Below are 22,697 nucleotides of genomic sequence, written 5' to 3' on the forward strand. Positions count from 1 at the left end.
GTATGCTGCATGGAGTAGAGGGGGTGGGGGTGACATGTGCTCTCCACTGGGAGAACTGGAGGTCTGTTAAATATTGTCACAGTAAGAGAGGGGAACTGCTGTGCGACAAGAGACAAATACACAGCAGGAGACCGGTGTATATAATTAACAAGTAAGACAAGGATGTCACCAGTTTGCCCAGTTACTGCGCAGCTCTCAGATCAGTCTGTATTCATGGCTGAATGAATCTGTCTGTCAGAGGAATGAATTAAAAACTGAATGACTTAGAGAAGAGGATTTTGTACACCTGGAAATACTGTATACCAGTTTGATCCCAAGAAAATTACATGAATGTGCTAACTTTTTTGCAAAATTATATTATGTGGTTCAATACACATATCGTGGCAGTTCCAAGATGAAATTTCCACGGTGTGGCACTAAAAGGGAGTTATATTTTCTCGCTATGAGGTTAGTGCTCTATTGAGTTTGAAATCAACAAAATGTACCTCCTTACCCTAAACCTTAAACCTATCCTACAGTGTCATAAAAAGCAAATGCAAGATGAAAAATGCAACTGCAGAAACAACCACGTCATTTTGTGCTCCTATTACACTTTCGGCTCACGTCTTGACTTGCGTGCTCTTTAGGACTCGTACCCCAGTCCTATGCATTGCAAGTGCAACACTTCATCAGTTGAGATAATATGCAATTTGATTGTGCTTGAACAAGCTTATAAATGTAGTTGGTTATGTGATACAAATGTTAAAATTAGGGCTGTCAATCGATTTGTTTTTTAAATCAAATTAATTACATGGTATGCCTATTAATTAATCGCAATTAATCGCAATTTATCACATATATATTTTTGCCTAGAAAGCCCATAAAATAACAATAATTCAATATATAATGATTAAATAATTATAAATAGATGTATTTAAATAATTAGAAATAAAATATAAACAGTATATATTTTTGAATAATAATTCAGATTAATAAAATGCAATAAATGTTTGTGACAGTCAAGTAAATCATTAAAAAAGACAATACAAATAGTGGCTTTAAAAATGTTTCTCTAGTGTTCATTTCACTAGAAAACTACTGCAGAACTTGCAGTGAGCGTTACAAAAATGTGGTTCTAGGAGACCAGATTGAAATAAACAGGAAGTTTAAGGAATTTTATACATTTAAAACAAAGATATGCTACGATATGCTATTGTATGACAAACAATGAGTACAAATATTTTGAATTCTGCACTACTGTATTTCTAGATCCCTAATCAAATGGAAGACAAATGTATGAGCTTGACCATGTTGTTGGAACAAAAGCTTAGATTTCCTTGCTTCCATTGAAACACACATCTCAGTTCTTTGGACCAATCTCAAATCATGCTGGATGATGGATCTTTTTTGTTTTTCCATGCCAACTCGAGTGCATGCTGTGATTAAAGCAAAAGGGGCACATGCCAAAAACTCAAGAAATGCTGAAAATGAATACAGATTTTTCTATTGAACTTCTCGATTCGAATGTATACACTTAAATAGAATTTGTAATGAAGGATTTTTAATTAAATCCAAAAAATTTGGTCTTAGATTTTTGACAACACTGTATGTAGTAACAAAAAAAAGGAAAAAGTACAACATATGCACAATGCAACTGTACAACATGACACACACACAAACATAATCAGGGGCTGGTGTGTAACTCTGCCGGGTGATTTTGGAAAGCTCTGGCCCTCTCCAGTGAGGTCATTAATCCACTCCATCCTCTAGAGATCAAATCACTGGGAGAGGGGTGTGTGTGTGTGTGTGTGTGTGTGTGTGTGTGTGTGTGTGTGTGTGTGTGTGTGTGTGTTAGAGAGAGTTAGGAGGAATCTGTGCTGTTTTATTCTCTAATCTCTAGAGAGAAGGAGAGAAAAAGAGAAAGAGAGAGAGGGAAGTAGAGGGAGAGAGCAAATGCCTCTGATCATTATAAGAGAGGACGTATAAAAAATCCAGTGCAGTGGTCGCTGTCCCAACCTCTGCTTCCAGCATCATTGCACACACAAATAACCATAAATTACAAATGCAAGGTTGAGAGGGGAAGAAAAAAGAACTCGGGCTCTAAAGGAGAACAGACCAACTGCACCGAAGTAGTTTCTAATTCAAGAGAGCATAAAAACATTAACTGTGTAGTACAATCATGCCACTCATGGTCTATTGCAGTGCATGTCAGTGGAAGGCATTAGGGGCAGTACTTCTAGCCATAGCGAGGGGGCCAGTGTGCTCTGACGCTGTCCATGGTCCTTGAACATGCTGCAGTATCTCCATCTTCTTTGTAAAGCTGCAAGCATGTGATTAATCCAGCAGAGCCACTTTTAACTATCAGCTATTTTGACTATAAAGCCTGGTGTACTTTGCAGATTATTCTGGCCCAGAACAGCCCACTTAAACCGATCGATATGTAAAAGGACCCACTACAGTTTGATTATTTGTGACATGTAAGGGCCAACATGGTCCCATAGAATCACTTTACTATACCTACGTTTTTTGCAAAAAGATTTTTACGTGACTCATTGTAGGCATCAAGCCACTTTCCTGCTACAATGAACAATAGAGCCACTACAACAATGACTTGTATTCCCTTTCACACCAATCACAACTGAAACGGTGATTATCAGTTCGTAAACACTTACTTTTCACCACGTTCCTCACAAAATTCTATCTTCAATGACATCAAAACACTTTTACAACAGTGTATGATTTGCAAGGTAATACATATTAATGTTTGCATTTCATAACCAATTATATTTACAACCTTTATTAAGCGTGATCAAATGGTGCGGCAGCTCAACTGACAGATAGTTGCACTTGCGATGCATAGGACCAGTGTATGAGTGCCGAAGAGCATGCAAGTTGACACATGAGCCGAAAGTATGGTCATGGATGCACAAATTGGTTTCTTCAGCATTTGCATTTTTCATTTCATGAAATGAAATAGTAGGGAGGTGGGTTTTGTTGATTTAAAACTCGATAGAGCGTTAACCTTAAAAATTGTATGTTTGGGAGACAATTTAGCTCACTTTCAGCGGCACTCAGTGGATATTTCACCTCGGAACTGCCGCAGCATGTTTAGGAGCCACGTAATATAATTTTGCAAACATTACGCCAGTCACTTTATTTCATGATAACAGGCAGGTAGTCAGGGCCATTTCTAGCTATTAGTGGTATAATTGACCGCTTGGGGCCCCTGAGCCATTTTTATTTATTTATTTATTTTAAATATACAAAAAGCTCAGAGTAAAACCCAGGCAGCAGTTTTGGCTCAATAAGACAGTAATATGGGGCCCCCTTGTGGCCAGAGAGGGAAGGGAGAATGTAACTGCAAGGAGAGAGTTGTAGCTATTTTTATTAGGGCCCCCATATGCTCAGAAACAGCCCTGCTAGTAGGGGCAGGACATTTTACAATTTCCATGCAACAAAGAGGTGCAGTGTTCTCTGCAAACAGTTAGGAAAATGAAGACTCTGACAAAATTAGTATATTATAACTCAAAAACAGCAACTAGTTCTTTCATAAAAGTACATATCCACAGTTTCCCTGAGCAACCACTGGGCAGTGCTATGATGATTCTGATAGCCTGTTTTAGTTTTCTGGTCAGATAAAGTAAGATCTCCAGAAACAAGTGATCCAGAAAGCGAACAACAACCATTTAAGTTTTAAAGTTTTTGGAGTAATAATTAGGCTCAACTTGTGCAATTGTTGACTGTCATAACAACTCAAAGTACTTAAAGATATCAATGTAACTAACCTCGGACCATCGCTTCATGTCATCTACACACTCAGATGAGGCCCTGTCAATAAAAAATTATCATCTCGAATCTGTGAATTATCGGCACTATACAGCCACATGTTTTTTGAAAATGTTCAAAAACTGTACCTTACATTTTTACATTACCCGCTAAGAATATACACTTATGCGAATGGAAACACTGTAGACCGGAAACGGAAAACAGTCCAATCACGGAACACATCCGCGTTCTGGAAAAAGGTGGAATTTAGCAGCCTGGTACTTAATAAACATGACTTTGTTTCCTAGCAGACAGATAAAAACCTGTGCACCCTGACTCCTGGATATTGCATTGTGGTGAGCAGGGCCTGGACAAGTGGCGTCTGGGCAGAGTGAAGCCGGGGAGATGAATGGTCAACGAGTTCCACCCGTGCGCCAGCACCAGCAGTTCCAGTGAGCAGTGGCGGGAGTATTTAAGGAGAAGAGACAGCAGCAGATGGGGAGAGAGAGATGCATGGAGCTGCATGTGTGTCAACGTTATTTGTACTGCTGAAGAGCAATATGTGTGAGAGTCTGCTGAAAAGAAAACCTCTGTGTGTTGATGTGGTTCATTATGTGTGACACAGAAAAGTGTAAAGTGTTTGTGAAATTAAAGTCTTGCGTTGGAGTGTTCACCCAGTCCCCACTTCCTCCTTCCATAGAGAAGCAGAGGTCTTCCACATGCATATGGCAGACAATTAGACTGGCGCTTGCAGTTCTGGAAAGCTTTGTGCAAGATATGCATCAGATATTAATTTCATGTAATATGCAAAGACAACTATAAGTATGCAACTACAGTATAAGTAAGTATAAGTCAGTTGATTCTGCAATGCTATAAAAAATAGCTGTTTGTTTGAGCAACATTGGCTAGACCAATAGCTTGAATTTGGGGCGGAATTATCTGTTTTGTTTTATTTTTGGCCAATGGACATCATCAACCAACATCATTATTATTGCAATTAATTTGGTGATGCGAGTGGAACAGAAATGAAACATTACACATTTAATTTGATCAATTTGATCTTCTCCTTTGAATCCAGGGCATGCTGAGTGACTCCAGTCAGGCTCCTAAGCAACCAAATGGCCCGGTTGCTAGAATGGATAGTGTCACATTGGGTTAACCTCCTCCTGATCGCTATAATCACTCTCAGTGGGGCACGTGGTGAGTTGTGCGTGGATGCCACGAAGATTAGCGTGGGCCTCCACGGCCGCTAGGTCTCCTCAGTAACTCGCTCAACAAGCCATGTGATAAGATGCACAGACTTAGAGTGCATTGGGAATTGGGCATTCCAAATTGGGGAGAAAAGGGGAGAAAACGAAACAAAAAAAACATGCAGTCATGTTAAAGGTAATCAATCCTGGCTTCTCATACACACACCAAAAGTTTGGAATAATGTCCAGAGTTTGCTGTTTCAGAAGGAAATTGGTACTTTAATTCACTAAAGTGGGATTCAACTGATCACAGAGTATAGTCAGGACATTACTGATGTAAAAAACAGCACCATCACTATTGGAAAAAAGTCATTTTTGATCAAATCTAGACAGACCCCATTTCCAGCAGCCATCACGCCAACACCTTATCCTTGAGTAATCATGCTCAATTGCTAATTTGGTACTAGAAAATCACTTGCCATTATATCAAACTCAGCTGAAAGCTATTTGGTTTGTTAAATTAATCTTAATATTGTCTTTGTGTTTGTTTGTATTTGTTCTTTGAGTTGCCACATAATACAATAGACTGGCATGTCTTAAGGTCAATATTAGGTATAAATGAATAAATAGAAATAGCTTTCTCTAGAAAATCATCAGTCAATCATTGTTTTGAGGAATTTAGTCTATACAATGCATGAAATTGCCAAAAAAACTGAAGAATTCATACAAAGGTGTACACTACATTCTTCAAAGACAAAGGACAACTGGCTCTAACAAGGACAGAAAGAGATGTGAAAGACCAGATGTACAACTAAACAAGAGGATAAGTACATCAGAGTCTCTAGTTTGAGAAATAGACACCTCACATGTCCTCAGCTGACAGCTTCATTGAATTCTACCCGCTCAACACCAATTTCATGTACAACAGACTCAGAGGTGCAGCCTTATGGGAAGAATTGCAAAAAAAAGGCACTTTTGAAACAAAAAAACAAACAAAAAGAAAAGGTTAAAGTGGGCAAAGAAACACAGACATTGGACAACAGATAATTGGAAAAGTGTGTTATGGATCTTAACCCCATTGAGCTTTTGTGGGATCAACTAGACTGTACGGTGCATGAGAAGTGCCCGACAAGACAGCCGCATCTATGGTAAGTGCTACAGGAAGTGTGGGGTGACATGTCACTTGTGTATCTGGACAAACTTACAGCTAGAATGCCAAGGATCTGCAAAGCTATCATTGCTGCATGTTGAGGATTCTTTGAAAAAAAACTCTTTGAAGAAGTTCTGACATTTTTTTCAAATTATAATAGTACTTTTTCCACGTTATTAATATCCTGACTATAAATTGTGATCAGTTTAATGCCACTTTGGTGAATAAAAGTACCAATAAGAGTCCATAAGAGCAAAATCTGTTCATTATTACAAACTTTTGCCCCCCAGTGTATATGGACATAACAAAGGAAATCAGGAGGTGAAAAAGAAAAGAAGACAGATGCTCTATTCCAAAACCTAGTGAGTATGCTACCTTTGGCCACGTTTTGAAAATGCACTGACTTTGATACCACTAATCCACACAGAAACAATCACAAACCCTTCGACATTTAATCTCATGCATAATATGTGCATAATAGCATTAGTGAAAATGCTAATACTTGATATCAGTAAGTACAGTTGCACTAGTAAAAACATTAATTCTTGTATTATGATGTAAAATGATGTAATTACTCATTGAAAAACCAATCTTGATATCAGAATTGGAATTTCAGATAGTAAAAATTCTTATTCCTGATATGATATTTGTAACTGCATTTCAATAATACAGTTTAAATTATCTGTCATTTACTCCTGTTCAAACGCAAGGGAAATCCCATTTTCACATATGCAAAGTTCGTTGTTCATGCCAAAAAGGGTTTTCAAGCGGGGGGGGGGGGCACCAAACTAGATCGCGCAGCCTTAAAGTCCACGGCACCCCTGGGCAGTCAAGGGCCCCCTGGGCACTAGCCCCATTAGCCCGGTCGGTAATCCGTCCCTGGCAGAAGCCTATGTAGCAATAGACAGCAATATATATATATATATATATATATATATATATACAGTGAGGAAAATAAGTATTTGAACACCCTGCTATTTTGCAAGTTCTCCCACTTAGAAATCATGGAGGGGTCTGAAATTGTCATCGTAGGTTCATGTCCACTGTGAGAGACATAATCTAAAAAAAAAAATCCAGAAATCACAATGTATGATTTTTTAACTATTTATTTGTATGATACAGCTGCAAATAAGTATTTGAACACCTGAGAAAATCAATGTTAATATTTGGTACAGTAGCCTTTGTTTGCAATTACAGAGGTCAAACGTTTCCTGTAGTTTTTCACCAGGTTTGCACACACTGCAGGAGGGATTTTGGCCCAGTCCTCCACACAGATCTTCTCTAGATCAGTCAGGTTTCTGGGCTGTCGCTGAGAAACACGGAGTTTGAGCTCCCTCCAAAGATTCTCTATTGGGTTTAGGTCTGGAGACTGGCTAGGCCACACCAGAACCTTGATATGCTTCTTACAGAGCCACTCCTTGGTTATCCTGGCTGTGTGCTTCGGGTCATTGTCATGTTGGAAGACCCAGCCTTGACCCATCTTCATGCTCTAACTGAGGGAAGGAGGTTGTTCCCCAAAATCTTGCAATACATGGCCCCGGTCATCCTCTCCTTAATACAGTGCAGTCGCCCTGTCCCATGTGCAGAAAAACACCCCAAAGCATGATGCTACCACCCCCATGCTTCACAGTAGGGATGGTGTTCTTGGGATGGTACTCATCATTCTTCTTCCTCCAAACACGGTTAGTGGAATTATGACCAAAAAGTTCTATTTTGGTCTCATCTGACCACATGACTTTCTCCCATGACTCCTCTGGATCATCCAAATGGTCATTGGCAAACTTAAGACGGGCCTTGACATGTGCTGGTTTAAGCAGGGGAACCTTCCGTGCCATGCATGATTTCAAACCATGACGTCTTAGTGTATTACCAACAGTAACCTTGGAAACGGTGGTCCCAGCTCTTTTCAGGTCATTGACCAGCTCCTCCCGTGTAGTTCTGGGCTGATTTCTCACCTTTCTTAGGATCATTGAGACCCCACGAGGTGAGATCTTGCATGGAGCCCCAGTCCGAGGGAGATTGACAGTCATGTTTAGCTTCTTCCATTTTCTAATGATTGCTCCAACAGTGGGTCTTTTTTCACCAAGCTGCTTGGCAATTTCCCCGTAGCCCTTTCCAGCCTTGTGGAGGTGTACAATTTTGTCTCTAGTGTCTTTGGACAGCTCTTTGGTCTTGGTCATGTTAGTAGTTGGATTCTTACTGATTGTATGGGGTGGACAGGTGTCTTTATGCAGCTAACGAACTCAAGCGGGTGCATCTAATTTAGGATAATAAATGGAGTGGAGGTGGACATTTTAAAGGCAGACTAACAGGTCTTTGAGGGTCAGAATTCTAGCTGATAGACAGGTGTTCAAATACTTATTTGCAGCTGTATCATACAAATAAATAGTTTAAAAATCATACATTGTGATTTCTGGATTTTTTTTTTTAGATTAGGTCTCTCACAGTGGACATGCACCTACGATGACAATTTCAGACCCCTCCATGATTTCTAAGTGGGAGAACTTGCAAAATAGCAGGGTGTTCAAATACTTATTTTCCTCACTGTATATATATATATATATATATATATATATATATAAAGATGGTTACAGACAGACATAAGAGTTTCTTTCCTATCTCTTCCTACCTCCCTATCTCATTCCCAATGCAGCATTTGTCCAATTACTGGGAGAATACAGGCAGAACAGCACACTTCACAGCTTTCAAGTGTGTCTGCAGTCTCATGGGAATTGAAAGGGAGAGATAGGAAGAGGAATCCTCAAATACCCCTCTTCCCTTATCATCTTTCTCTCTCTCTTTCTATCTGAGAAACATACTTCTCTTGCTCTCTCTGCACTTTTTCCAAACGATTCTATAGTGACACAATTCTATTTCAGCTAGATCACACATTTCTAATTAGGGCACAAATTAGTTGGAAGAGAGCGCAGCCCCTGTCTCACCGAAGTAACACCGCCACAGGAAGAACTCATTGGCACCTGTTCAAAAATCCAGTACTCCATAAAAACATGAATAGTCCTCATGAGGCCATCAAACTAGAATCATGCGATGGTATTTCACAGCACCCCTCAGACTAATAAAGAGGATTCAAATCCATAGGAGAGCCACCACATACCTGATCTAACATGTGTACATCACTGTGACTGTGAAATAAGGGATAAATTAAAGCTTGAGGCAGAGAGAGAATACTTAAAATGGTAAAACAGAGGAGAAGTCAAGCAGTGAGTAAATCAACAATAGACAGTATTCTGCTAGTACATCTTGAAGGATTATTCCAAGTTAAACACAAGAAAAGCTATTGACAGCATCTAAGCCACGCGTCAATTCAACATGTTACTTCCGAATTTTCAAGTACCCTGTAATCGACCCCATTCAGTGCCATCCAGGCATTTTTTTATTAATTCAAAATACATTTACCTTTTCTTCTGGCTCTACAGAGATCACATTGCAGGTCTCCAAAACAAGGGGCTCAGCTTCGGGAGGTGGGGGGTGGGGGTTGAATATCGGTAAGGCACAGACCAATTTCAAGAACAGTCCTTCTGTCTGTTCTTGTAAATATATTTACACTATATTTAAATATATAAAGCGTAGACTGATATTTACAGATAGCAATAGAAAGACTATATATATACAGTATGTAGGTGGATGAACAAACTTCTGGTAATGCATTACTGTTGTAATTCCTGTGAACATACTTGGAGGATAGTTACATCTTGCCATTTTCTGGTTTACATGTGCATGTCAATCGCAACTTATCAGGTTTTAAATTTCACGCAGCCAATTTTGATAAACCATTCTGTCCAAAATGCCAGTCCAATGCAAACATGTAAAATGTTTAAGTGTTAAGGCAATTTTTAAATTGATGCATGATAGCCCCACTGATGTCTACTTACATTACTGTGCACACATTTTTTGCATGTTTTACAAACAGAGCAACAAGTCGATATAACTGTGTCTTGTAATCAGCATGTCACAGATGCTGCAAATAGAACTTAACTTGTATTTTACCCAGAATATTGATATAGCATATACTCTGTCCTATCCTACAGAAAACCTCACACAGTAGAGTCTCCTAAATGATACTAGCTTTAAAATAGTACATAATATGAGGGACCTCATTAAGTTTTGCAGCAGTGTGGATGAATGTGCATTTTATGCAAACAAATTACACATGAGAGAACATATATACAAATCCACTCCAGAGCTCAGTTTTAGTACTGGTACATCTTCGCCTCATCAGTTTTTTTGAGTGTGTCCGCATTCTGCACCCCAGTTCTTGACCATGATAAATGGGGCAGGCTCCTGTTTTTAATAAACCCCTTTATCAAGCTACCACAGACACATACACACATATCCATGTATGGATACACATAAACAAATTGCATTTGCACTGTTGGACTAAAGACAGACCGATATATTGGCCAGGCAGATTAATCGGCTGATAGCTGGCCATTTTGAGATTCGTTTTTATGCTAGCTTCTAAATCTACAAAAAGATTTGCCAATGGATATTGCACATTTTCTATCAAATATAATCAGTCTATCTATCTATCTATCTATCTATCTATCTGTCTATCTATCTATCTATCTATCTATCTATCTGTCTGTCTGTCTGTCTGTCTGTCTGTCTGTCTGTCTGTCTGTCTGTCTGTCTACCTACCTACCTGTCTGTCTGTCTGTCTATCTATCTATCTATCTATCTATCTATCTATCTATCTATCTATCTATCTACATCTGTCCATATCTATCTATCTATCTGTCTGTCTGTCTGTCTATCTATCTATCTATCTGTCTGTCTACCTACCTACCTACCTACCTACCTCCCTGTCTGTCTGTCTGTCTGTCTGTCTGTCTATCTATCTATCTATCTATCTACATCTGTCCATATCTATCTATCTATCTGTCTGTCTGTCTGTCTGTCTATCTATCTATCTATCTATCTATCTATCTATCTATCTATCTGTCTGTCTGTCTGTCTGTCTGTCTCTCTCTCTGTCTGTCTGACTGTCTGTCTGTCTGTCTACCTACCTACCTACCTACCTACCTCCCTGTCTGTCTGTCTATCTATCTATCTATCTATCTATCTATCTATCTATCTATCTATCTATCTATCTATCTATCTGTCTGTCTGTCTGTCTATCTATCTATCTGTCTGTCTACCAGTCTGTCTCTCTCTCTCTCTGTCTGTCTGACTGTCTGTCTGTCTACCTACATACCTACCTACCTCCCTGTCTGTCTGTCTACCTACCTACCTACTTACCCCGCTGTCTATCTATCTATCTATCTATCTATCTATCTATCTATCTATCTATCTATCTATCTATCTATCTATCTATCTATCTATCTATCAATCTATCTATCTATCTATCTATCTATCTATCTATCTATCTACCTACCTACCTACCTGTCTGTCTGTCTGTCTGTCTGTCTGTTTTCTCTTTTCTCTTGATCAGCATCAGTAAAAGAAAAACATAAGTTATGGTCAAGCACTCGCCAATCATCATATATCAACATATATTCTCCCTAATCATAAATGCTAATATATATGAGGAAAGAAAATGATTTGCAGTAGTACATGGACCTCAGTTGCTTGTCCAGCAGGCCGAGTTGCATAACAGACCTTAAACAGAATGACATTGCAAAGGAAGAGGAGGACGAGCTTTTGGTGCATAATACAACCTGATCTATGGTTATGGTGCAGTCAGTCCGACCTGCACAAACACACACACATAAACACAAACCATGGCTGACATAAAGCTCTGATCAAAGCAAAAGTATGGAGCATAAGATAAGAGGTTCACACAGCCCAACACATATTTCAAATTGATTGTTTAAATCACCTGCATTATCACACCATTCTTTGAATTTGCACACAAAGCAAGCTAATTTAAAACGGCACTCAATTGTGCATTCAAATGCAAGTGGTAAAAACACATCAGTGTGGCTTTTCCACACACCAGTGGGATTTCAGAGAACAGATGGAAACTGTAAATATATTAATATTCTCACAAGAAAACCCTGAGAGTATGGATTCAAAACCATCTCTTGTGATACTGTATACAACTTTTGTTACCTCTAGCATAATATTTCTACTCTGTCTCTAATGTAACAAAGTGTGCAATTTTTAAAAATAACAGAGTTAATAACCATTTCCTATTCCAGCTAAATGTATAACTGTAAGTAAACCATTCGTAGGTTGATTTTTACCCGAAAAGTATAAACAAAGTGGCTTTGTGGTGCTATCAAAACATTCCTCTGTTTGCTTTAGCATCCCGACCAGCAAACATAGCAACATAGAGTGCAACAGTCAGGTTAGAAGTATTATTTTGATTTTTAACAATAACTTACAAACCTCTAAAGACAGACCAAGCATGACCTCCAAAGCTGTTAGTGGATGGTACAGTTTCTGTTGAAGTTATTAGTCCATGTCATTTCAACTAAATTTAAGAAAACATGAACATATTTATTGACTGAATTTGTGGTGAACTACACTACCCATGATCCTGCAGAAAAAGGTTTACCAATAAGAGAATCATGTCAAAGCGCACCTAAAGTGCTTAGCAGTGACCGCTCACTTCCATAACACACTGTGAATGAAGTAATCGAGTCCCTACACTTTCAGACTTATATATTTTTAGATATTTGAATATTTTGCAATAAACTTAAAATATATTTCAATTTGTTAACGTTATTCACAATGCTTCCTGTGATTGTAGTTCATTCCTTCATGAAAGACAATGAGTACACAGGGGAGAATCCACACAATTGTGCCACTTTTACGAGTGGTATTTTAGTGCAAAAACCTTTGTCTGACTAACCACTCACAATCTTATTTAAATAGGCGCACACAGCTCTGAAATTGCGTTGCGCTTGAGTATTTAATCGTCATTCCTTTCTGTGCAAACGCATCTCCTTTATATGTACTTTAAATTAGCTTTATTATAGATTACACTTCATTCACAAAAAATAAATAAATTGCTGGATGCAATTAACATCACGCTATTAATCATGTGGTAAAATGAAATTTGTTTAAAATAAATGTTTGTGTACATTTCTATCCAGCCTATCAACAGTAATTCATCAAATAATAACCAAATGATGGAGAAGAGCGTTATATCCTGGCATCCAGTGTATCCAGATGTGCGGTGTAGTCAAGCACACTGTGGGCATGTTAAAGAGATGATTCAGGTGTCTGCCTCACAGTGACGCTACACAGTCCTGGCAGTGTCAGATAACGGTGGTCTGCTGCATCGTCCACTATACAGCGGTCAGAACCAGATGGCAAGATTGTAATTGATGAACTGATCTGCATAATTCCTTTAGTGAATCGGCTGCTAAACCAGCGCAGACAGAGCATGCAAATAACCAGCACTTTTACCGGGCACAATTCATTCTTAGTGGATTCCCCCCACAGACTTGTACCTTCATCTTGTCCAATTTTCTATTTGTTTTTCTTGCTTTAAATCAATGTTTGTAATGTTGTGATTCACCTTGCAGCTGGTTGGTTTGGTTCATGGCTTAGAACTCCTTCGTGAAGCATTTGATGAAATCCATATGGGAAAAAATAATAATTGGGAAAACACTTATGGCTTAGCAGTAAGATGTCTGAAAAAGTGGGAGGGCACTGTTGAGTTTCGGGCGAGATCTTTTTCGAATTTCATAATCAAATACAAAATAATTACAACAGTATTTCTCTGGAACTAGATAGGTTTTTTATAGTATGTACTGTATATGTACATTTAAGAAGAGTAGAGAGCAAAAGAGAAATGCGGGGGTATTGAGGTTATCCTGATGGAGTATAAATTGCAGTCTAGCCAAACAGCCCTCGGCCCCGTTCTTAATACAGAATAGCAAATGAGGCAGAACATAGTATCACTCAATCAACTCTCTGCTGTGTCTGGCCTCATACAGTACATATGCTGAATCATACAGAGAATTCACAAAGTCTCTTTCTTTCTCTCTTTCTGTCTCTTTCTAAATCTGTCTCTCTCTCAGAATTAATGAACTGTTCCCACCCCTCTGTCCTCAAACCTAGAGAAACTCCAAACTCCATTGCCTCTTTCCCTCATCTTCCTGCACTCGATGTACATATAACAACATATTTTTTATACAGGGAGTCTGGCTGGCCAGTCTCCATGGCAACACCATCACTAGGCAACGGCCACTGCTCTTCCTGCTTTGTTGCGATGCAGACAGGAGTGCAACTGTGACAGGTAGTGACTGCGGCCTAGTGGAGCATAGACAAGAGACAGGTAAACTCATATGGAGAGGTTTGGCAATTTTGCAACATTTGCTTGATGCTGCATGGTGGATCATTATTTAAAGGTGTTTTGAATAAGGCCTTATTGCAACCTATAACATGTCCTGTGATTTTCATCATACATTTAAAAACAAACAAACAAACAAACATGATATTACCCTTTTTCCCCCCTTTTTTTTGGGGGAATGGTACCATAGTATTACCGATCATTGGGCATTGATCTAATTAATGATGTTAATACCATTCCAATATATAAAATACCTTTAAATACCATGGTACGTGAATATGGTAATCATTCAGTGCAGTGAAATACACCAATCAGCCACAACATTAAAACCACCTGCCTAATATTGTGTAGGTCCCTGCCTGTAACTGCCACTCACTGGATATTTTTTAGTTTTTTGCACCAGTCTGAGTAAATTCTAGAGACTGTTGTGTGTAAAAATCCCAGGAGATCAGCAGTTACAGAAATACTCAAACCAGCCCATCTGGCACCAACAATCATGCCATGCTCAAAATCACTCCGTTCACATTTATTCCCCATTCTGATGGTTGACGTGAACATTAACTGAAACTCCTGACCCGTATCTGAATGATTTTGTGCACTGCACTGCTGCCACACGATTGGCTGATTAGATAATCGCATGGATGATTGTTGGTGCCAGACAGGCTGGTTTGAGTATTTCTGTAACTACTGATCTCCTGGGATTTTCACACACAACAGTCTCTAGAATTTACTCATGGTGCTTATAACAAACAATATCCAGTGGGTGGCAGTTTTGCTGACAGAAATGTCTTGTTGGTGTGAGAGGTTAACAGATAATGTCTAGACTGGTTCGAACTGAAAAAGTCCACGGTAACTCAGATTGTGGTGAGAAGACTGTTTGGTCTTCTAGGTTGGCGCTGTTTGGCGGCACGAGGGGGACCTACAATATTAGGCAGGTGGTTTTAATGTTGTGGCTGATTGGTGTATATAAAACTGCCATGGCAGTAACGTCTGATACATCACTACACCATGATACAACCAGTTTGCTTTTTTAAGGGTAATCTTAAATCACATATTCAAATTTACATAATATAATATAATGTAACATTCATTTAAATAAAATTATAATAAAATACTATACATGTTAGATGTAGACATATTACTTACTAATTCCCAGTTTGTGGTATTTTAAACAACATGTTAAATTTCAAAGAACTGTCAATGGGATAAAGCCTCTTTGAGACACAATGCTTTTCATAATGCCTTATTTTAAACAAGATCCCGATACTGAGAGTCTGATTTTTCCCCTCAGTATATTACAATTGACTGTGTGGCTGCTTTTGATAAGATCAGGCTCCACTTGTTCCCAGGTGTGCTGATATGTCATTATTATTTAAGGTTCCTTGATTCAGCCTCACAATCACGATTCCTCTCATTTATACAGCACGAGTGAGTTCATCTAAAGAACGGAGTCATTCTGAGATTTTTCAAAGCGTTTGCTTACCAGCCATAATCACCGCAATTGTTCATCAAAAGAATATGTGATTACTGACGTGCTTGTGTATGTTACGTGTGAAGCAGAGAAACAGAAGTAAAAAAAATGGTGAAGAGGGAACAGAAATAAATCAGACCTTGTGAAATTTAGGAATGAATGTAGCAGTGATGTTTGATGCTTTTTAAGAGTGGGGAAGCACAAGTATAAAACATGATATTTACAAAATGTTTACACAGATCTATTTTTTTATTTTGTTGTCTGCAATGATGATCCTAAATGCTGCGTCTAAAGCTACCACCAAACTGTGAAATTACTATGAAAATAATCAACAAAAGATACATTTTTAAAATATTTACAGATGAGAATAGTCAAAGGACAATATTAGAAATGTTAAACTAAATGTGTGACAACAATTAAATGTATCTTGTATGTCACCATTCCAATTACTGGCCATTTGTCACAAAGTTTGTGAGCTCATCCAATTATCATATAGAGAAGCTGGGCTTCCAGGTGGCACAAAAATACATTGATTGAAAGCCTAATTGCCAATTAACAATCAGTTGCTTTTTTTCAATGCATATAGGGTTCATGATGTTCTCATTCTAAGTGCAGTGTCCAGGTGGCACCCAAAATGATGTGTTTGGAGTTTCTTGTTCAACAAACATCAATAATTTCTCTACTTAAATTAATGGTACATGTATCTGCTATAGACAGCAATTGAAGCAAGTTGTGTGGGCTGTGTGTCTATGGAATCTTATAATAATGTAGTTCAGGATTTCCATCATTTTTAGACAATGAATTTACATTCGTTTTCCAGTTGTTTGTGATTACTAGATAAGGAATTAATGAATTGAAATGACTAATTAAATGTAGATAGACTGTTCATCACTGATCATCATGCTTATAATGCTAGCAGGCAGGCATTGTTTTCTTAACACAAGCACTTACAAAGAGAAACTTTCAACCGAGGAAATATATTAAAGCAGTTAAAATCTAAAAAATGATATGGAACAATGACTTGACAATCTACAGTATAATATATATATATATACTCTCACTCTCTCTCTCTCTCTCTCTCTCTCTCTCTCTCTATATATATATATATATACATATATATACGGTCAGTTTTTTTTTTTTGTTGTTGTCTTTCTCTCATGTGTGCCAGGTGCCACCGGCATATATATATGCAGCTCTGGAAAAACATTTCATCCACACAACAATCATCCATGTGATTATCTAATCAGCCAATCATGTGGCAGCAGTGCAGTGCATAAATTCATACAGATACGGGTCAGGAGCTTCAGTTAATGTTCACATCAACCATCAGAATGGAGAAATAAAATGTGATCTCAGTGATTTTGATCATGGGATGATTGTTGATGCCAGACGGGCTGGTTTGAGTATTTCTGTAACTGCTGATCTCCTGGGATTTTCACACATAGCAGTCTCTAGAATTTACTCAGAATGGTGCCAAAAACAAAAAACATCCAGTGAGCTGCAGTTCTGTGGACGGAAACGTCTTGCTGATGAGAGAGGTCAACAGAGAATGGCCAGACTGGTTCGAACTGACAAAGTCTACAGTAACTAAGAAGAATATAATCTCAGAATACTATTCTGAGATGTGGCTTGGTGCTGTTTTGGTATCACAAGGGGGACCAACACAATATTAGGCAGGTGATTTTAATGTTGTGGCTGGTCAGTGGTTTTCTGGTCCTTTTTGTAAAAAAAAAAAAAAAAAAAGCTTTAAAATGTTTAAAAAACTAATTATGAGACCATCATTGACATAAATGTTTTTTAAAAACTTGACACATTTGTAACTAAATGACACTACATTTTTTTAAAGATTTAGCATTTTTATCACCTCGGACGAACTTATTTGTAATGAACCATATTCACTATAGAAATTTCCATGACGTCTCCATGACTTTTATTAATTTAACTTTTATAGAGTTTATTGAATTCTGTGATTTTTCTGAGCCTGGAAAAGCCTGGGAAACTATTTTAAAATTCCATTATATTCCATTATATTCCCAGGTTGTCCATGACTGTGGAAGTCCTGCAGGCCATGTTAATTGATTGAACAAGCGTGACAGATGTGATATTTTACACATTTATTCACTAAAGAAATGTAAACACACCCAGAGTGGTATGTAATATATATATATTATTTTCACACAGATCCCTTTATTGCAAAATTTTTTTTATGAAATGTTAGGGAATGCTGTGCAATCTTAAAGCAATTGCCACTGGAATATAGAGAGCAAACAAACAGCCAGAAAGACAGATGAAATCTGACCTTCACCACAATGAACAACAACCCCCCCCCCACTACAAAAAACACCGGCACCCCTCCAACTGTCTGCCTGCTGACCCTCTGTCTCCATAAACCTGAGTCTGAATCTCAATCTACACTCCAGGGCCAGAAATGGGTGCACAATGTGTGTGTATGTGTGTATGTACTGTACATGTGGGAGAGAATTTTAACAAGAACTCCCGTATCCCAAAATCCAATTTTCAGGCACGTCTAGAGGGTCAACCTCAAATGCAAACACCAGCCGACCCCCCCGCCATCTACCCCTCTACCCTTCTCCCTCCATATTGACACCAGAGCACAGACAGCGTTACTCCCCCCACACCTCGCTGGATGGCCCCCAATACCCCCCACCTCCACCCGACTAGCACCACCACCACCACAACACTATACGAAAAAGAATATGAGCAAGCATTCATTTGAATTCTGTCACTCATCTCTGCCAAGCATGCTGACTTCTACAATGGAAATAAAGAAAGAGTAGAAAAAATACAGAGGACTGATAGATGAATCTTAAATCAAACAGAAAGAGAAAGAGATAGTAGAAAGTGTAAAAAAATTGAGTTGGAAAGACAAAGGTGATGGAAAACAGAAAGATAGAGAAAGGGATGACTATGAAAAAGTAGAGTGATTTTATTCTTATTCGCATGTAAAGTGCATACAATATGTACATTTCCAGTGTCATCTAGTCTTCAGAGGTTTTGTACATCTCTACGTTACGGTGTACGTTATAGATGCTGTCAGTAAGGGATGGGCTTTATTTGGGATATTCGTGATATTGAAAATTTTGCTTCTGATATAAAATTAAGCAACATTTTGGGGGGAATTTACAAAGAATGAACTATGCCCGAAAAAAAGCTAACATGCCCACATAATCTGTGCTGATTGCAATTTGCACACGCAATCTCTATCGGTTCTGAGCGCACTATAAAGGAGAATGCAGCTGTCAGGTTTGGATGAGGAAATGGCAGGACAAAAACACAGTCGAGGGCAACAAACCAGCTGATGGGCTGGGTTGGAGCAGGACTGGAATAAGACAAACCGGACAGGAACGGAATGACGGACACCTAACCCCGGTTAGGTGTCTGTCAGTCAGTCAGTTCCTGTAACTGTTCCTGATCCTATCCTGTCCTGTCCTGTACTATCCTATCCTATCATGTACTGTCCTATCCTGTTCTGTCCTGTCCGGACAGGCTCAAGACAAAAACCACAATGGTGTTAAATAGGGAAGGAAACAAGGAAATAATGAGGAGGGCAGGTGAAAACAATCAACTAATAATCAGACAGATAACAAGGCAAATGAGAGGGCAGGGTTATTACTGAAGACATACACGAATGCACAAGGGAATGAGAAAACACAAACCCAAGAGCATTCACACAGCACAAGACAAAACACAAGTGCCTGGATTCAGACACAGTGTCAATAAATCAAACCAACCGAAGTGGCTGAATCCAGACCCAAGACATAAAACAGACATAGAATAGGTACATGTCAAGGCTCTGCCACAAAGGGGAAAAATAACTAAACTAAGGGCAGAACCCTGACAGCAGCAGACCACAGTGATCTGGCACGTTCTATTGGGACTGTACAGCAACACTCCACTACTGTGATCCAGACACATGAATCATCTCTTTAACACTGAAAGTGCACCTGGCAACACTGCACATCTGCATATATGCCCGGTTATAATGCTCTTTGCATATAGATGCAAAATGTATCCAATCAGCACTTTTAAATAAAATGTTACATTTCAAATGAAAGTTTACGCTTGCTTTCCTCAGGCAGGAATAGCATGATGTTAATTGCGGTGGGCAAATAGCATTAATAGCACAATCTATAATGAGCCCAATTTACATAGAAAAGAGGTGTGTTTGCATGGAAAGGAATGACAATGACTCATTATATACAGTATATCTATTTAAATACTCAATATGTGGTACTATTTTAGCACTGATTGCATCTGCTTAGAACTAGATTGCGATAGTTAATGAATACGCAGGTTTCTGCACTGAAATATGCAATGAGGAAACCCCTGTATTGTGTATTGTGACAGTTTTAATGCACTTTTTATGTGCCCACTAAGTTTCCTAAAGATTGTTTCATCAGATTAATTTTTGGTAGTAGGAGAGTGTTAATGTTAGACAGAGATGTTTTAAAAAGCATCTCTAAATTTAACAGTAGCAAAAATGGCATTTGATTTGGCAAGATCTTTTTTTTTGCATGCATGCTTCAGTTTAAACTGTCTGTTTTAATGAATCTACTGAATCAACTGTGATTCGATTCATTTGCGCCATCACTCAAGACTCATCACTGTGGCATTTTCCATACATTAAAAGCTTAAGTAAAAGTAAATATAGACAAATAATGTTATTTATTGCAATGTATTGTTATATAGGTGCATGTGGTTAAATAAATAAATATCATTTTCCCTTGTGTACATTTAGTGAGCACAGTGTGGAAAAACATTGAAAAATATTGAATAAATATCATATCTCACCAGACCTACTGTGATTACATTTTATTGTACATTTCAGTGTCTAGCAAAATGTGTGAAAATGAATGTTTGTTAGAACTACACTTTACCTATGGATGCCTATGGATACTAACAAGATCACGCTGGAAAAAGCCAAGGAAAAAGGGATGAATTCCCAGGCTCGGGACAGAAAGAGAGGAAAGAAGAATAGAAAAAGACAGAGAAGAGGGAGAGAGAACAGGAGAAGTAAAATCTCATCTCTTGTCAGAATAATCTGCCATTTATCAAACTGATAGAGAAGAGAGAAGCGAGGAGAGAGGGGTAACAGTAAAACAAAATAGACGGAGAGGCTAGGAATTTTGGATTTGGTCTTGAGTCGGGCAGCACTATTTATAATGCCTACATCTAGATCTTTCCCGTTTGGTCTAAATATTGCATGAATAATGCATGGGCCTAGGATTCATTAAAACCTCTCTTATTAATAATATTGCTCATGGTGTAAATTGGGAATGTGGGGTGTGTGTGAAATGAGAAACTGGGAGGGAAGGGGAAAAACGAATCATCTTGCATACGCTATCATTCGTGCTCTGTCTGAAAATCCACATTTTAACACACCCATAATTTTCTGCTCTTTTCCTTCTAACCATTTTTCCGACAGAAAAGCCAGTGGCTGTAAGGGGTAAACAAACCGATGGGCAGGCCAAATCACCTAAGCACTAAGCCAGATAACTCTGGAAGGCAAATAGGCATAATTCTACATGTACACTGCAATGAGGTCATTGTTACCTTGTCTTTGTCAGACAAAAGGCTGCAGACTGTACTGTACACTGCAAAGCCATAAACAAAGGGAGCAAGATCTTATACTGATTATGTCACATGACTGCAACATGTTACTGTGTGACTCCTTTTTGTAATGCATGTCTGTGAGATAGCTAAAAACCCCTTTTCCACCAAAACGTTCCAGATGCTGGTGCCTGAGCTAGTGCGTGGGATGTGCGGACCGCTCTCAGAATAAACCTGTATGCAGTATACTGTATTCTGCATATCCTAATATTTGTATCAAACAAATATGGGCAACCCAGTCTTTGTTTACAAGTCATTTGCTATGTTCATGTTGTGTCTGAATTGTTGAATAAATGGGCAATGAAATGTCCACAGAGTGGCGCTAAAAGCAAATAGTTTTTTTAGTTGTATATGATGTGATACAGTCAACAGAAATACATATTTTATTAACCCGTCTCCCTAACATAGGGGTGGGGAACATCAGGCCTCAGGGTCCTATAAGGCCCGTGAGACCATTTTACCAAATTTTAAAAGCAAAAAATGGCCTTGATTCCATTAATTGTAAGAAATAAAAAAATTAAAAATGATTAAAAATAATTGTAAATAATTAAAATGCAAAATATTGTGTAATAGAATTTTTTAATAGCTTTTCATGGTGCGTGAACACCTAACGGAATGTGTATTTTCATTTCAACCCACAATGAGTAATTGCAAGCAATGCTATGGCCCACAATAATGTAAATACTCAAATTGACTTTAATAGTAAAAAAGGTTCCCCATCCCTGCCCTAAACCAAACCCCAACCCTAAACCTTACTTTAAGTGGAGTAAAAATGTATTCTCAGATTCACATTCACCGTTGTTTATGTGTATGCAATATTTTCCTGGTTCCCATTGGACCAAACCCCGTGTCTCGACTTTGCTCATGCAAAAGTAGCACTAGACGGAAATGTGATCACTTGTCTGATGTGGGATGGCACGTATGAGATTTTTGGCTGAATGGAATTGACTTCTTGATACATGAACATTCGGATGCAACACTTCGATTTTCCGTTTTATCATGTTAAAAACTCTAACTGTAGCGGGTGCTGCCATTTTGGTCCTTTTTACATGCCATCATAACAGTGAAGTGAGAGAAGTCACAGCTTTCAGAAAATTCTGAGTTTACCACTTGCAACTGTAATTTGATAAAGACGTGAACAGTTTTAACACGTCGTAAACTAGTAATTCCAGTAATTCCAGCATCGTGTAAATGCAGCATTTCTCCAAGTTTTGAAAACATATTTTAACACCCCAAGTAATTTCA

At 38.4% G+C, this 22,697-nt stretch overlaps 1 protein-coding gene across 1 annotated transcript in view; it reads right to left on the reverse strand.

The window, feature by feature from the left end:
* LOC127631507 (zinc finger protein neuro-d4-like) overlaps positions 1 to 22,697 on the reverse strand; it is a 79,620-nt gene that overhangs the window by 8,745 nt on the left and 48,178 nt on the right.

Source organism: Xyrauchen texanus, chromosome 38, assembly GCF_025860055.1.
Source record: "Xyrauchen texanus isolate HMW12.3.18 chromosome 38, RBS_HiC_50CHRs, whole genome shotgun sequence".
NCBI lineage: Eukaryota > Metazoa > Chordata > Actinopteri > Cypriniformes > Catostomidae > Xyrauchen > Xyrauchen texanus.